This window comes from Protopterus annectens, chromosome 4.part0 (assembly GCF_019279795.1).
Source record: "Protopterus annectens isolate FY-2018-M chromosome 4.part0, PAN1.0, whole genome shotgun sequence".
Classification (NCBI taxonomy): Eukaryota; Metazoa; Chordata; order Ceratodontiformes; family Protopteridae; genus Protopterus; species Protopterus annectens.
Genome location: NC_056733.1, coordinates 24,364,131 through 24,377,819, shown reverse-complemented (window position 1 = coordinate 24,377,819; position 13,689 = coordinate 24,364,131).

Here is a 13,689-nt window from a genome sequence, read left to right as displayed (position 1 = left end):
TTGGACATAACTAAAGAGTATGAGGGGGAGGGGAAAGGGAAAGTAGTTAGAGTGTATGATGCACACACACAAAAAAAAAAAAATCGAACAGAAGCAGAGATGGCTGAGTCCCTGGGATGTCCTTAAGATCCATGACTGACCCCAGAAACACTGGAGTAATTCCAGGGGAAGGAAAAAGCTGATAGACCCAGTTTGGACTTGGGACACAGGGCCAGGTCAATAATAATGAGGTGTGAGGGAACCAAAAAGATAAGTAGCAGACATTAGTGATCCTTCATCAGCTGCCCCTCTTTCCTCTTCAAAGAAGGTCATAACAATCAATGGCAAAATTATACTTTCACAAATTCATATTGTTTCATATCAAACAAAACTCCCCTAACTCATTATAAATAGTTCCACCATAACTCTCTATTCACAACCATACATAGAATACTAGTCTAGCATATGAATTTAAAATTGCCTAGAGTTGATGTTTACTCTCTTTTGTGAATTAGTGCTACCACAGCCTGTGGCTTTAGGTTACACACATGTCACTTGGCAGCATTTTGTTTAACAGAACTGCTAGATAGTTAGTCAGTTTTTCCTTCATTTTTGTAGTGTACCACCAGGTATGATGTCTGCTGTGAAGAAAATGAAACACCGTCATCTGTGTTAGCATGTCTGGCAGGAAATTTGTGTATATTCTCAGACTAACTTGCATTATATGCCAAGATGTCTAATTGTGAAAATGTAAATACGTTTTTAAAATGCTGAGTATCTCCCTGCTTATACAAAAAGTTTAAAGAATATGTCAGTGTCTTGATACATTTTTAATTGCACATGTTTGTAAGGGAGATTCTAAAATAAAAACTATCTGTAGAGAATCAGCTGAACAGTAGGTGATGCCATTAGAATGTTCCTGGTTGCTAGGTGATTACTTCAACAACTGATTGGCAGAAAAACTGACTATTATTTTTTTTGTGACATCTGGACAGATGAAGGAGGACAAGGAGACCTGGTGGTGGAATGAGGAAGTACAGGAGAGTATACAGAGGAAGAGGCTGGCGAAGAAGAAGTGGGATTGTCAAAGAGATGAAGAAAGTAGACATGAGTATAAGGAGATGAGGCGCATGGCAAAGAGAGAGGTGGCAAAAGCTAAGGATAGGGCATATGGAGAGTTGTACGAGAGATTGGACACTAAAGAGGGAGAAAAGGACCTGTACCAATTAGCTAGACAGAGGGACAGAGCTGGGAAAGATGTGCAGCATGTAAGGGTGATAAAGGATAGTGAGGGAAAGGTACTCACAAGAGAGGAGAGTGTGTTGAGTAGATGGAAAGAGTATTTTGAGAGGCTGATGAATGAAGAGAATGAGAGAGAGAGAAGGTTGGATGATGTGGGGATAGTGAATCAGGAAGTGAAACAGATTAGCAAGGAGGAAGTAAGGGCAGCTATGAAGAGTATGAAGAATGGAAAGGCTGTTGGCCCAGATGACATACCAATGGAAGCATGGAGGTGCTTAGGAGAAATGGCAGTGGAATTTCTAACTAGATTGTTTAATGAAATTTTGGAAAGTCAGAGGATGCCTGAGGAGTGGAGAAAAAGTGTTTTGGTACCTATCTTTAAGAATAAGGGTGATGTGCAGAGCTGCAGTAACTACAGAGGGATAAAACTGATTAGTCACAGCTTGAAGTTATGGGAAAGAGTAGTGGAAGCAAGGTTAAGAAGGGAGGTGATGATTAGTGATCAGCAGTATGGTTTCATGCCAGGAAAGAGCACTACAGATGCAATGTTTGCCCTGAGAGTGTTGGAGAAATACAGAGAAGGTCAGAAGGAGTTGCATTGTGTCTTTGTAGACTTGGAGAAAGCATATGACAGGGTGCCTAGAGAAGAGTTGTGGTATTGTATGAGGAAGTCGGGAGTGGCAGAGAAGTACGTAAGAGTGGTACAGGATATGTACGAGGGTAGTGTGACAGTGGTGAGGACTGCAGTGGGAGTGACAGATCCGTTTAAGGTGGAGGTGGGATTACATCAAGGATCAGCTCTGAGTCCTTTCTTATTTGCAGTGGTGATGGACAGGTTGACAGATGAGATCAGACAGGAGGCCCCATGGACTATGATGTTTGCAGATGACATTGTGATCTGTAGTGAGAGTAGGAATCAGGTTGAGGAGACTCTGGAGAGGTGGACATATGCTCTAGAGAGCAGAGGAATGAGGGTCAGCAGGGCTAAGACAGAATATATGTGTGTAAATGAGAGGGAGGGTAGAGGAATGGTGAGGATGCAGGGAGTAGAGTTGGTAAAGGTGGACGAGTTTAAGTACTTGGGATCAACAGTTCAGAATAATGGTGAATGTGGAAGAGAGGTGAAGAAGAGAGTACAGGCAGGGTGGAATGGGTGGAGAAGTGTGTCAGGAGTGATTTGTGACAGACGGGTACCAATAAGAGTGAAAGGGAAGGTCTACAAGAGGGTAGTGAGACCAGCTATGTTATATGGGTTGGAGACAGTGGCATTGACAAAAAGGCAGGAGTCAGAGCTGGATGTGGCAGAGTTAAAGAGGTTAAGATTTGCAATCGGTGTGACTAGGATGGATAGGATTAGGAATCAGTATATTAGAGGGTCAGCTCATGTTGGACAGTTTGGAGACAAAGCAAGAGAGACGAGATTGCGTTGGTTTGGACATGTGCTGAGGAGGGATGATGGGTATATTGGGAAAAAGATGCTAAGGATGGAGCTGCCAGGTAAGAGGAATAGAGGAAGGCCTAAGATAAGGTTTATGGATGTGGTGAGAGAGGACATGCAGGCGGTTGGTGTGACAGAGCAAGATGCAGAGGATAGGAAGAAATGGAAAGAGATGATCCGCTGTGGCGACCCCTAACGGGAAAAGCTGAAAGAGAATGATGATTTTTTTTGTTAAATAAGACATTTGAGATTGTTAACCTGGACTATATAAAAGAGACTGCGGAAGTCAGTTGCTGGGAAGTTTTGTAAAGGGTTCTGTGCAGTAGATACCTGAAAAAGGACTCACCAGAACTGTAGCCCTGCCTTTCCCTTGCTGTTATGTTTTAGATTAGATCAGGGGCAGTATTCTGTAGTTAGATTAGGAAAGTTTAGTTATTTAGATTTTTCTAAAATGCTGGACTTCTGTCTTACAGTTTAATTTTACATTTATGGTCAGTGAATTCTGGTGTTTACTGAACGTTATTGATTTACACTTTTGTAATCATTTTATTTATTATTAAATGTTTTTTATTTTCATTGCTTTACATTGTGGCTGGAAAAACAGTGTGCTGTTTAGAGATTAAAGAGTGCTTATACCTGTTTGATACCCCCAGGTCACCTCGAATTCCTGCCAGCTTCTGGTATTTAACTATCATTTATTTTGATATTTAATTTTTAATAATTGATCACCCTTTGAAAGGTGTGTAGACCTGTCTGACTCTGTAAGCAGCATTTACCATTTCTATTGGGCAGGGAACACAACCGGAAATCTATGTCAGGCTTCTCATAAGTGTTTCAGTGTTTGTGAGATTTAAATTTATTTTGAGTGTGGGTGAGTCATAGGTCGTAAGCTGGAGCATATTACTCTGAAGTTTATGATAAGGGATTACATTTGGAGTGGACAGAGGTATATAGTCCAGTCCTAGGAAAATAGAGCATGTTCCTCTTGTGCTCTTAAGAGAAATAGTGACATTTTACTCTTGTATGCTCTTTGCTCTGTTATTTTCCATGATGCTTCCACAATGGAGTCAGTGGTGAGGATTTAGGCTGCTTAATTACTGACCTGGGTTTTAAGTGGGGTACATTACATTATTGTTGGCAGTCCAGTGGGTTATTAGCCAGACATCATATTTAATTGGTGGCAGTGTTGGGATTTTTAATTGAATTCCGGTAGTCTGTGGGTAGTTGTCATTAAGGTGTGCACTCTTTACAGCCGCAAGGTAAACATTCAGAATTTCAATCCACCACAGTTTTATTTATTTATTTTTTGTTAAATAGTCAGAGATAACCAGAAAAGATGTCAGCTGAACATTTTAGCAAGCTGACAAAGATCCAGTTAGCTAAGGAGTGTGAAGCCAGAGGATTGGTGCATGCCAACCTGACCAAGGAAGCAATGATTTCAGCCTTGGTTGTGGCCACAGCTCAGACTAGCCATGCAGAGGATATTCAGTTTGGTGTTGGTGATGTGCAGCCTGCCTAGACAGGACAGTCCACCTTTTCTTCAAATGACCTGAGAATCCATCTGGAGTTAGAAAGACTGTGCCTGGAAGCCAAACAATTGGAGACTGAGGAAAAACTGTGCCTGGAGACTCAAAGTCTGGAGGCTGAGGAGAAACAGCATCAACATGAATTGGAAACCAAATATCTTGAACTGGAATCAGCAGAGAGACTGAGGTGTTTAGAAGCAGAGGACAATGAGTGACTGGGTCTGTAGACTCAACATTTGGAGGCTGAGGAGAATCAGCTCCAGTATGAACTGGAGACTAAATGGCTGGAGATTGATGTGAGACTGGGGCATGCTTCAAATCCTTCAAAAGGGTCATGGAGGTAATGGGGAAGGGAGTAACTGGAACCCAGAAGCTATAAATGTCTGTATACATTTTCCTCAGTGCAGAGATGGGGATGACTTTGATAGTTTTATTCATATTTTGAGAGGATATGTAGACAATATGATGAATGTAAAGCTGTTCAGGCTGTAGAAAAGTTAAATGATGTAGCTTGTTTGAATTATGACAAAGTGAAATGTTGCATGCTTGACTTTTTCAAACTTACACTTGAGACACATAGAAAAAAGTTTTGTGAACATAGACAAAACCAGATGAAAGTGTATGTGATGATATTGCTGACTTAAGTACTTACTTTCACAGAGGGGTGAGTGGGCGTCAGGTCATCACATTTGAGGGACTGGCATACCTTTTGTTGAGGGAACAAGCCCTCTGTACTTTGCCTGATGACATTGGAGTCTAGTTAGCAGACCATGACTGTAACTCTGCAGAGGAGTTGGGTAAAAAAGGGGATCTCTATTTGGCAAGCAAAGCACCACTGCATAAGAAAGGGATACCCAGTTCTCCACATGGACATAAAGGAACCTATGGGGGGGCAGTCTAAACCAGTCCAACAGAGTACACTAGTAATGTGGGAAAATACTAATCCAAGTGCATGGTTAGGGATTAGATGTTTCAAATATAACCAGAGGGGACACATAGCAGCCAAATGTCCATTGAGACAGGGAGAGAAACAGAAGGTGAGGGGGGCCAGTACATTTTGATGGCAAACTGCCAGTGGTAAGTTGTTTAGAAACTACTGGGGTGCCATATTATTACCAAAATCTATATCCTATCTTAGTAGATGGTAAACAGGTAACTGCTAAGAGAGACACATGTTCTGATATAACCATTGTGAGGCCTGCAGTGGTTAGAGGAGTAGTACTCACTTGGGCAGTCCACTCCAGTGAGAGCATTGGGAGGGGCCCTGTTCCAAATACCTTTGGCTAGGATTCATCTTGACTGGAAGATTGGAAGAGGAAACAAGCAAGTAGGTGTGTTTGAGGATATTCCTGCAGATGTCCTGATAGGGAATGACTTTGATGATGCAGTACCTTGTGTACATTCAGTGACATGCAGTCAGGCTTAGAGAAAGGCATGTAGGTCCAGTAATCTGGGAGAGACACAGAAAGATCTCATACCTAAAGCTGGGACTGGCATGGTGGCTGTTTCAGAGAAGGTGCTATCAGGTAGCAGTACATCTGAATGTGAGCTACAGCTGCTTGTGGGTACTGATGTTCCCTTGGACATGATAACTGTGAGACTGGAGTTGAGTGGTGGTACCCAGAGTGAAAGTGGGGTGCATCTGTCAGAAGTGATGAGGCTTCCTGTAGAAGGGGAGCTGAGGAAGGTCATGAAGGTAGAGTTGAAACAGTCTCAATTTAGGGATCCTCCATTACAAAGCTTGAGGGAGATAGCTAAGGAGGCACCTGATGCTCAAGAAAGAGGGCAGTCTGTATAATGGAACAAAGTTCTGTTGCGTAAAGAGTGGACCCCTGGTGGTGGGCTAGAAAGTAACGTAATATGGCAGTGGGTAGTGCCTAGAGCTTACCGTCTACCACTTTTAGCCATAGCACATATTACTTTCTCAGGTCATATGGGCATAAGACATACTAAGAGACATATTATGCAAAATTTCTATTGGCCTGGGATTGTGAGGAATCTGGTAAGATATTGTAGGACTTGTTAATAGTGCCAAAAAGTTGGTAAAGCAGGGACAAATCTAAGACTCTGTTAATGCCTTTGCCTGTTATCAAAGAGACATTTCAGAGAGTGGACCTGGAATACTGTTGGACCCCTGATTACGCCAAATACTACAGGAAAGAAATATAACTTGGTGGTAGTAGACTATGCTACCAGATATTTTGAGGTGGTGACTCTGTCATCTGTTGAGACAGAGAAGGTAGCAAATGCTTTGCTAGAAATCATCAGCAGAGTAGGTTTTCCATGGGAAATACTGACTGATTGAGGAGCCAACTTCATGTTAGACCTGCTGACTTGTCTGTGGGGTGAAACATCTAAAGACCACCCTGTACTATACCCAGATTAATGGTCTTCTGGAGAGGTTAAACTCTACATTGAAGACTATGCTATGGGCATTTGCAGACTAACATGTTAGGGAGGTCTTAGATTAAGTAGGGCAGGATTAACCACTAAACCCAGTAACTGTCAAGTGGGTATGGCAGAGGTCACTTACTTAGGACACAGAGTGGGAAGTGGTAAAATTAGGCCAGAACTTATCAAGATGGAAACTATTGAATACTGGCCAGGTCCTGTTACTCAGAAGCAAATGAGAGCATTTCTAGGTACAGCGGGGTACTATAGGAAATTTGTGCCCAATTACAGCATCATAGCTGCACCCCTTACTGGCCTAACTAGAAAGAATAAACCAGAAAAGGCAGTGTGGACTACATATTGTGTACAGGCATTCCAGAAACTTAAAGAGATGTTGGGAGAACCCCCTGTGTTAGCCAGCCCAGATTACAATAAAGAATTTATTGTACAGGTGGATGCTTCAAATTATGGGGTGGGGGCAGTACTTAGCCAAGTTTCTGCAGAAGGAGAAGAGCACCCAATGGTATATCTGAGCCATAGACACCAACCAGCAGGAGAGTGTTATGCAGCCGTAGAGAAAGAGTGTTTGGCCATAGTGTGGGCATTGCATAATCTGCAGCCCTATCTCTAAGGGACAAAATTTATTGTACTCACAGACCATAACCCTTTAACATGGGTTAATAGGGTTATTAAGTAAAATACCAATTTACTGAGGTAGAGTCTAAGACTGCAAGCATATCATATGGCCATAAAATATTGCAATGGAGTTAATGCCGATGCAGATGGATTGTCCAGGAGAAGAATGGGTTAATATTCCCAGGTAGACCCATTTGTCTCAAGTGTTGGTTTCAAGGGTCACTTGAAAATTGTGCTCAAGTCATGAGGGGGAAGAAATGGAAGAAAGTGAAACACTGTCATCTATGTTAGCATGTTTGGCAGGAGATTTGTGTATATTCTCAGATTAACTTGTATTGTATGCCAGCATGTCTAATTGTGAAAATGTAAATACATTTTTTAAAATGTTGAGTATCTCCCTGCTTATACAAAATGTTTAAAGAATCTGTCAGTGTCTTGTTACATTTCTAATTGCATGTTTGTAAGGGAGATTGTAAAATACAAACTGTCTGTAGAGAATCAGTTGAACAGTAGGTGATGTCATTAGAATATTCCTGGTTGCTAGGTGAATTTTGTGAACAGCTGATTAATGGGAAAAATAACTTTTTTAAACAGCTGACCATTTTTGTTTGAAAACAACAGTTGAGACTGTTGACCTGGACTATATAAAAGAGACTACTAAAGTCAGTTTTCTACAGTTTGTGAAGAACAGTAGGTAGTAAAGAGTGCTGAGCAGTAGATACTAGAAAAAGGACTCACCAGAACTGTAAGTCTAGCTTTGTCTTGCTGTTTTGTTGTAGATTAGATAAGAGACATTATTCTCTAGTTAGATTAGAAAAGTTTAGTTATTTAGATAGAGTTTTATAAAATGATGGACTTCTATCCTACAGTTTATTTCACATTTCTGGTGATTGAATTCCGGTGTTTATTGAAAGTTTTTGATTTACATTCTTGTAATCATTTTACTTGTTATTAAATATTATTTCATTACTTTACAATGTGGCTGGATAATCAGTGTGTTCTTTATTGATTAGACAGTGATTAAACCTGTTTGATACTTTCCAGGTCACCTCAAATGCCTGGCTGCTTCTGGTCATAGCTATCATTTATTTTGCTATTTAATTTTTAATAATTGATCACCCTTTGAAGGGCATGTAGACCTGTCTGACTCTGGTGGCAGGGTTTACCATTTGTATTGGGGAGGGGACACAGCTGGAAATCTGTGTCAGGCTTCCCATAAGTGTTTGAGTGTGTGAGAAATTTTAATTTATTTTGAGTGAGAGTGAGTCAGATATTGCTCTGAAGTGTATGATAAGGGATTACATTTGGGGTGGACAGAGCTATATAGTCTAGTCCCAGGAAAATAGAGTGTGTTCCTGTTGTGCTCTTAAGAGAAATTTTGGAATTTTACTATTGTGTGCTCTGTGCTGTGGTGTTTTCCATGATGCTGCCACAATGAAGTCAGTGCTGAGGATTGAGGCTCCTTAATTATTGACCCAGGTTTTAAGTGCGGGACATCACATTATTGTTGGCAGTCTGGTGAGATATTAGCTAGACTTCACATCTGCTCACAACACACCTGCACTTTTAATTTTTACTTGTAGCAGCAGTTGTCAAATTGAAGTTATTTAAGCTATCCACAAAAAGGAGCGAAATGGCTTTGCAGTAAAAAATCCAGTTCCCAATGTAAAATAACAAAAACAAAAACAGCAAACCTCTATTTCCAAAGTAAAACAGCTTTTTCAGCTCATAAAAGTAGTATGCTGCAAAGTAAAGCAAGTGTAGCTGGTTCTTCAACCCAAAAGAATAAAGTATAATGAACTTTAATAGCTAGCTAGAGTTAAGCGCTTTCACCAAATGGCTTTTTCAAAACTTCAACAACTGCCATTAAAAACAAAGCATTTAAATATACAATGGAAGAAGTTCATTGGTGCACATGACATAGTTAATTGACTTAAACTCTAGTTCATTTACATATATACAGAAATCCTTCTGATATACTTCTAAAATACATTTAAAAAGCTAAGATAGTTTATTCATCATAATACAGAAGGACATAGTATAAATACACATCTATGACCTAAAACAAATGTAAAATAAGATAGTGAAATATTTACAAAAACAAGCCTTAAACAATCTCAGAAATGACCTCTCAATAGTTATAAGACCAGCTGATAAGGGAGGCCCCATAGTGATTTTAGACTCCACTAGATACATCAGTATGATGGATTCTATGTTAAGTGATGGAACATTCTATGGTAATATAAGCCTTTTAGAGGTTGGTACAAGTCTTCAAGTCTATGACACTCTAGATGACCTCCATCGTAGTCATATTATTTCGGATACCCTATTTGAATATCTTAGAGTTAGGAATCCCTTGATACCAGTAATACAAGGCTTACCGAAGATTCACAAGTCATTGACTTCCCTCCCCTGAGACCTATTGTAGCAGGGCAAGGATGGCTAACTGAGCCTTTTTCTATTCTACTAGAATATTTTCTTAGACCTTTAGTGGATAGTATATTTAAATGCTTTGTTTTTAATGGCAGTTGTTGAAGTTTTGAAAAAGCCATTTGGTGAAAGCGCTTAACTCTAGCTAGCTATTAAAGTTCTCGTTTGGATTATACTTTTGTGCGATTCTTTTTGGGTTGAAGAACCAGCTACACTTGCTTTACTTTGCAGCATACTACTTTTATGAGCTGAAAAAGCTGTTTTACTTTGGAAATAGAGGTTTGCTGTTTTTGTTTTTGTTATTTTACATTGGGAACTGGATTTTTTACTGCAAAGCCATTTCGCTCCTTTTGTGGTTAATTTATTTATGATACACTGTCGTCTGAATTAGGAGCGTTTACCTTTTACTGCAAGCAACTTGTTGCCTGGTTTTATTCTATTCCTGTTTAGCCTGCAGTAAGGAATGGCTAGCAGTCCATCGGAGGTGAATGTGGAACTACCCTATAGACCAGAGGAACTGGATCGCGCTAATCGGAAGTTAACACGTTTCAGGAGTTGTTTAACAGCTACAGAGAACATTTTATTACTTGTTGAACCAGAAATTGGAACTGGTAATATCTCTGACATCGCAGAGATAGGAAGGGAACTTGATAAGATGGAATTTGACTTTATTAAATTAAAGAGGCTCCAGTTGCAACATTTTGAGGCATGTCTTGAGATGATACCTCGAGGTCTCGCGTTCTCAAGATGCCAACCTCAGGTAACAACTTTCCTGAGCTGTTGCTTAAATGGCAACAGCTCAATTTAGAACTCAGTTTTAATTATATGAGACTCCTTAATGAGTTTCATTTTCATGAAGAGGAACTTTTAAGGAAAAGTGTAAATGAAAAATATGAGTGTTTTGTTAATAAATTTCCAGAGTCCACAGGCACAATATGGTATGGAGAAACTACTAGACAATGTTCAATTATTTGAGAAGAGAACTCTTGAAATAAAAAGAATAAACTTTTGAGGGACATACAGGATTTCCAAAATGGGAATGTCTTTACTTGGCCGTTACAGCAAAGAACAGGGTAATGGACATGTATTTAGAAATGTAACTGAAACAAGTAATGACAATAATGTTAATGTAACAAAAGCTATGCATTTGTTCTGAAGTGAATAATACATGTATTACTAAGGATGTTATCCCACCATTACTTAATGAAGTAACAATGGTTAACCATGTCGATGTTACTACCAATGCTATGAATGAAAATACATCAGATGTGGTACATATTGTATACTCAGAGGATGTTGCAAGTCCCATTACAGATAAAGGGAAAGTGGCTAACATACTCTCAGATAAAAGTAATGAACCAGTAGTTAGGAAGAAGAATATGAAGGAACTGAATGATATTTTCCCAATAACTGGTAATAGTAGATCTCCCATATGTACCCCTTTCCTAGCCAACAAATCCTTCCCAGGAGACAGAGATCCCAAAGCAGAGGGAGGAACAAGCGGAAAGGGTCAGGAGGGAACATCAGGACCAAGTTTGAAGAAAATGTGGGAGAAAACAGGGGACCCTAGTGGTCAACCTGTCTAACAGGCCTTTAAGTACCTTTGAAGAGGAAGTTTTAAACAAGGGCCTAAGTTTTATCCCTACGAGATAGTGAATTAACAGACTCTATTTTAGATGTAAAGATGTTTATTAGGAATATCCAACTGAAATTGAATTTTAGAGATCAAGACCAAGTAGAGGAGAAAAGAGATTTGGAGAGGTTTAGACCTAATAGTTTATATATTCCAAATATACATCCAGTTATAGAGGCGTTCTCCAGAATGGTAGAGAATGATATATATAAGTACTATGATAACAGAAGTAAAAATACTACTAAAAAACGTAATTACAATCTTACCTATTTACAAAAACAAGCCTTAAACAATCTCAGAAATGACCTCTCAATAGTTATAAGACCAGCTGATAAGGGAGGCCCCATAGTGATTTTAGACTCCACTAGATACATCAGTATGATGGATTCTATGTTAAGTGATGGAACATTCTATGGTAATATAAGCCTTTTAGAGGTTGGTGAAAGTCTTCAAGTCTATGACACTCTAGATGACCTCCATCGTAGTCATATTATTTCGGATACCCTATTTGAATATCTTAGAGTTAGGAATCCTTGATACCAGTAATACAAGGCTTGAAGATTCACAAGTCATTGACTTCCCTCCCTGAGACCTATTGTAGCAGGGCAAGGATGGCTAACTGAGCCTTTTCTATTCTACTAGAATATTTTCTTAGACCTTTAGTGGATAGTAATAAATTTATCCTTAAAGATAGCAAACAGTTTTTGCTTGACTTATATGAGTTTACTGCTACACTGAAAGATAGGGAACCATTTTACTGGTTACACTTGACGTTACTAGTCTCTTCACTATGATTCCTAACCAAGAAGGTATGTTAATGTTTCAAAGATATATTAGTAGTAAATCTAATTTTGAAGAAGGGACAGTGGACCTACTTTCTTTATTTTTAGAGATTGTTCTTGAGAACAATATGTTTATTTTTGGAAAGGAGATCTATATACAGAAAGATGGCGAGGCTATGGGCACTTCATGTGCCAATAGCTCACATAACATTGATATGCAGACTGGGAGGAGAATTTCTTTTTCCGTTAACTTTATTCCAGAAATATGTGGGTTACGATGACCTCTTTTATCTGGAAAGGTGATGAAGCATCCCTTCTGGGATCCTTTGATTCCATTAATGGACTTTCTTGAAATTTACTATTAATTATTCCAGTATTGAAATATCATTTCTAGATGTCATAAATAGATTACCTAGTGGTTTATTAAATACATCAGTGTATAGGAAACCCTGTTTTAGGAATACACTGTTGCATCGACATAGTATGCACCCCAGATATGTTTTTGAGAACATTATGAAAGGGCAGTTTATCCCTCAGGACATTCCAAAGAGATTGAATCACTTACAAATAGATTTTTGGAACGTAAATATGTGATGAGAGACATAGATAGGAATAGGAATCAGGTTGACAAGTTGAGAGACACAGTGGCTAAACCTTATTTTTCAAGGAAAGAAGCATCTGAAGCAGTACCAGCTATCAGTAGGGGTGATAATGTTAAGTTGTCCTTATTTTACTCTAGAGATGTTGACAAGATCAAGGAGATAGTACATAGACATTGGGGAATCCTTGGATTGGATGACCAAATCTTAGAAGTAGTAGGTGATAATCCAAGGTTTGTCTATAAGAATAAACCCAATCTAAAAGGACCTTATGCCATCGCCCTTTAGTAGAACATGGTTACCAGAAACCAAGATCTGACCATAATACAATATCCTGTCAAAATTGTAATCAATGTCAATATATAGACAACAGTGACACTTTTAAACATCCGACAACACAAAAATTTTTACTTTAATACTGGCACCAATTGCACCAGCAATAATGTTGTATATATTGCTAAGTGTGTCTCTTGTCCGGTATTTTATGTAGGCAAGACTTGCAGACAACTTAGAGAGCATTATAAGAGAACATGTTTACAACATTAGGATAGCATCTGATCATAATGCACTTGCCAGACATGTTAGAAATACAGGACCTGACCATCACTTTAACTTTAGTGTACTACAACAAGTTGAACCTAATCTCAGAGGTGGAGATGTTGATTCACATTTATTGGAATGTGAACTGAGATGGATTGTGACAAATTCTCTGGTGTCAATGATAGAGTCCAGGTTAAACCATTACTACGTAAGAAAAGGGTTTTAGACCCCTACTTAGTTATTTCTCCTTCCCATACACGCCTACCTGTATCACCATTGTCTACTGAGGTGGATTGCCCCCCCTCTCTGAGCAGACATTTTCCCTGGTGTCATTGATGGAGTTCAGGTTTTACCTCAAAATGTTTTTAGATTACATACTTAGTTGCCTTTTATACACATACCTACCTGCACTACTTTTTAATTCATGTACTATCATATATCTGAACCCTGTTGCACATATAGACTTATATAGACTTTTATGGAGCATTTTTAT